Genomic DNA, 4,642 nt, shown 5'->3' with positions numbered 1-4,642 from the left:
CAGCTCCTGCCCCCCTAGCAGTTCGAAAGCACGTCAAAGTGCAAGTAGATAAATAGGAACCACTCCGGCAGGAAGGTAAACACCATTTCCGTGCGCTGCTCTGGTTCACCAGAAGTGGCTTAGTCATGCTGGCCAAATGACCCGGAAGCTGTACGCTGGCTCCCTCAGCCAATAAAGCGAGATGAGCGCCCAACCCCAGAGTCGGTCATGACTGGACCTAATGGTCAGGGGTTCTTTTACCATTACCTTACTTGACATCTTTATTATTAACCCATCCAACAGAAATCAGTGCCGCGTTGCTTGGCATTTGAACCTTCACAGAAGCAATGCAGCAGGTCGCTTGGCACTGCTGAACCCACCCCATGCTGAGCTCCTCACTGCCTTGCCCCCTCCCTCTTTGAAACTAGCAGCAACATGTGGAGTTGGGAAGCCAGGGCAGCAATGCAGCCCCAAGGCTAAAAACCCCAACCGCGCTGCTCCACGCTGCTGCTCTCAAGTAGAAATGGTGAATCTGCCCATTCAAGCCTTTGAGCTACAGTATATAAATAGTCAGCTCCCGATTTGTCTATGCAGTTGTCACATAAGGGCACACATCTATGTATTTCAAGACAGATGCAGTCAAAATATAGCTGACATTATTAGGTTCTCCAAAGGTTTCAAAATATGGGGCAACAAAGGGTGGTTGAAACCATGTCTCCTCTTATGCAAAAGTCTTCTGCACCACGATACACTATAGATTAACGTGGCTATTTATAGTCAGTTGAAATAAGTGGACATGAATGTGGAAACTGAAAGTATGGTTCTCCAGCATATTTAGATACTATTGATTTCAGTGGGAAAGAGTGGAGACCCAGCTGTGAACATGGAACCCAGCCCAATCACAGAATTCAAGTGCAGAAGCTTGCATGACTTTCTCATGCTGGGTCAGAGCTATTGTCATTTAGGCTGTCGTCGTACTGTGCTATATCTGCATGCAGAAAAGAATTAGAGGCATCTCTTTAAGTTTCAAGGGCCACTTAGGAATTTATAACCAACTTGCCTGTTCAGCAGCTCATCCATCTCTACCACTGAATTCAGTAAGAAAGAGGGGGTTGGGTGCTTCATAGCCAGGACAAAACAGGTTGGTGGAGGTGAGGAGTTAAAGAAAGAAGTGACCAAGGTAACAGCAAGGCTGAGCTAAAACCTCATAGAGAGCCTAGGAACAGGAGAGGCTGTGGTTCTGGGGGTTGCTTAGGCACCTTCCTACCCAGATGGTGGCAACTGTCATTGGAAAGGCAGAACAGTGGCTGATGGTGGTTGGTGAGGTTAAGAGCAATCCAAGTCTCTCTGGGACCTACTCTCCTTTCTTTAGAGCAGGGTTGGAGAACTTCAACCCAGGGGCCAGATGCCGCCCTTCTGGCCTTTATGTAGTCCTCAGATCCCTTCCTGGCCACACCTCCTCCCCAGCCCTACCTTGCAGCCTCCTTCAGTGTTTTTGCCTGGCTGGAATGTGTCCTTGAGCTCTGTTAATGCCTCTTGCTTGCTTGCCTGGATGGAAAACAGAGAGGGATGTGCGAGTGTGCACAGACACTAGCTCCCTGTACAGAGGGGAAAGTTACATTGATTGCTCAGCTCACTGCTGCCTCTGACCCCATCCACCGCTGACATGTGGCACCTTGAAGGTTGCCCAGAAGTTAATGTAGTCCTTGGTCTAAAAAAGAAAGATTCCCCCCAGTGCTTTAGATGTCTAACCCATAGGCAGGCTATAATTGTGGCCTTGGGCGTCTAGTTGCCTTTTAATTCATGTATCATCTGCCTCTTGAGCTGTTCTCTTGACATCTGATGATTCTGTTGTGCTGTTGGTTTTTTTGTTTCCTGGATTTTGCAGGGGAAATTCTTTGTGCTAACAGTTATTCATATTTGGTTAATGGACAATCATGTTGGAGTTAATAATCTCCTAAAAGCTGCTGCGTTTCATGTAGCTTGGAAGGAGGCAATTACCTAAATAAAAACATTTTTTCCATCAGGCAATCAGTGTTACCACAAGTATCATACACATGCTCTCCCTTCGCTGTCTGTCACACTCTTCATTGGTTCAATTATAGCACATTTCCCTGTGTTCCCTTAGCAACACCAAACGAGAGAATGCCTGAAAGCATTTTGGTCTGGTTCATGGGACGTGGCCTATTAGACTATTTTTATGGGCTCTGAATACCACTCAGAATAGAGATTCAAAGCTTGGGGCTTGTACAGAAAATGCTCTCTCTTTTGGAGTGCTGGAAGCAACTTCCCCCTCTAGCATTAATGTTTGCACCGGCTTTGATTCTGCAATGGTAGCATTTTCAACTGCACAAATTTGTTTATTTGTGTATTTAAAACCCACACTTTTATTTAAAAAGAAATTCAATGTGAAGTACAACACAGGAAAATAAAATCAGCATAAAAGCAACATTAAAAACATCAATAAATATTGGTTGGTTAAAAAGTCCTGTCTAAGTAGTATAATTTCCAGAAGATATCAGACCCTCCAAGTGTCCCTATTTTCCAGGGACTGTCCCAGATTTACAGAAGCCGTCCCAGTTTCTGATTTGATCCTGGAATGTCCCGCTTTTCCTTAGGATGTCCCTATTTTCATCTGAGAAATGTTGAAGGCTTTGGAGTTATGTGACCCCTGAACCAAGGAGATACAGTCTTTAGAAGACACCTGAAGGCAGCCCTGTATAGGGAAGTCTTTTAAAGTTTCATTATGTTTTTATATATGCTGGAAGCCACCCAGAGTGCCTGGGGAAACCCAGGGAGATGGGTGGGGTATAAATAATAAAAGTATTATTCTTATTATTAAATAGGATGTCCCTATTTTCATCAGAGAAATGTTGGAAGGTGTGAGTCATCTGATTGAAGTGAGAGATGGTTCTTACTGAACATCTGCTGGTGGAGAGTTCCTCAGGGCTGGCCCTGCCACATTAATGACCTGTCCCTGGTCATTAATTCAGGCCTGCTGAATTCAGGAATGCACAGAACTACCATAAAGTGCCCCATCAGAGGACCTGCATATAATGAATAAGGCATCTGGTTCTCTGGCTTTCACCTCCCTGTGAGGGGGTGGCTGCATGCAGCCCTAGAAGGGCAGACACGAGCCGTTGGCTCTGTAGCCAACAAAGGCCTCATGCTGTCTGGGCAATGGGAAGGTAGAGCCTCACTGGATGTTTAAAGCTGGCTGTCCTTTGGTGAATCATCTGAGGACTGACACTCCTGTCCAACAGGTGAACAGCGTGAGTTGAGCTAGCTACCTTTTCGGGGGGCAGGTTGGTATTGTTTCGTACACACACTCATGGTCTGGGGGCACATGTGGATACTTCCATTTGCTTTTGTGTTTTCTCCCAACTTTACATGGCTCTGAGGAGGCACTGTGTTAGAGATGGGGAGCACTTTGGTCAAGTCTTCAGGAAGATTTTTGAGCCCAAGGACCCCATTTCCTCAGGGACAATGTTTTGGGAACCGCAAGCCGGAGACAAAATGGGGGGACCAACAGATAAGACTCTTGCCTTTATACTGTAAGCCACATTCCAGGCACACAAAAGCTAGAGGTTCACACACACACACACACACACACACACACCTCCATCCAGGCAAGGAAGAGACATTATCACAGTTCAAGAAGATATTCCAGCCAGGCAAAATAATCCTCAATTAGCATGTGGGGCAGGGCCAGGCAGCAAGAGGCGTGGTCTGGGGAGAAAGGGGTGTGGCTTGTAGGGTCCAACAACATCTGGAGGGTCCCCAATGACTCAGAGGCGGGCAGGGCTGGCTCAAGACCCTTTGCTGCCTGAGGCAAAGCAGCAAATAGAGGCCCTCGCCACAAGTCAAGGTGGATGGTACCCAAGGCCAGCCAAGTTATTTTGGCACCAGAGGCAGAAAATCCCACAAGTTTCTCCCCCTGCCAACAGTGAAAATAGAACAATGACAATTTCAATAACTATTTGCTGCCCTTTCGTGACAAGGAAAAAACCCCTGCCTGAGGCAGCTGCCTCACTCTGCCTAACAGTAGGTCCGGCACTGGGAAACTTGTTGTTTTTCTGCAGGCCAGCCTTTTTGTTTCCTTCATAGTTTTCCCATTTAAATCTCCCTTAGAGATAGACAGACCGACAGATAGACAGATCAAGGTTATATTGAGTGCTGAGGTCTGGGCAGCAGTGTTTAAATTTGATCCAGGTCAAAGGTGCTGCCAAATATAGATCAATTCTGACAGTCTATTGACTACGAACAAGAGTGGCCAGCTGTTGTCAGCACTGAAGCCATCCGGAATATGTCTGTTGCTTGATGCAGCTTGCATTTCCCCACCGCTCTGCACAAGTAAGTGACAGCTGTAGACAAATCTGTGGATGGGCTGAATGCGCCTTTCTCCATTTCCAAAAACAGAACTGGCCTTCACTTGTACATTCTGAGAGCCACATTGATTTAGATGCAGAATGCTACGGCCCAAAAACTTTTTTTGGTCCCAGACAGTGCATAATGAGATACAAGATTAGACTTGATACCCTATACATTTTAATTGCCTCTTTGCACTGCAGCACATGTCGCAAATATATTTAGGTTGCAACCCTACACCCACTTACCTGGCAGAAAGCGCCATTGACTTCGGTGGGACTTACTTTTGAGTTGA

Source organism: Podarcis bocagei (assembly GCF_964188305.1).
Source record: "Podarcis bocagei genome assembly, chromosome: 10".
Taxonomy (NCBI): domain Eukaryota; kingdom Metazoa; phylum Chordata; class Lepidosauria; order Squamata; family Lacertidae; genus Podarcis; species Podarcis bocagei.
Note: the sequence above shows the minus strand (reverse complement) of the source record.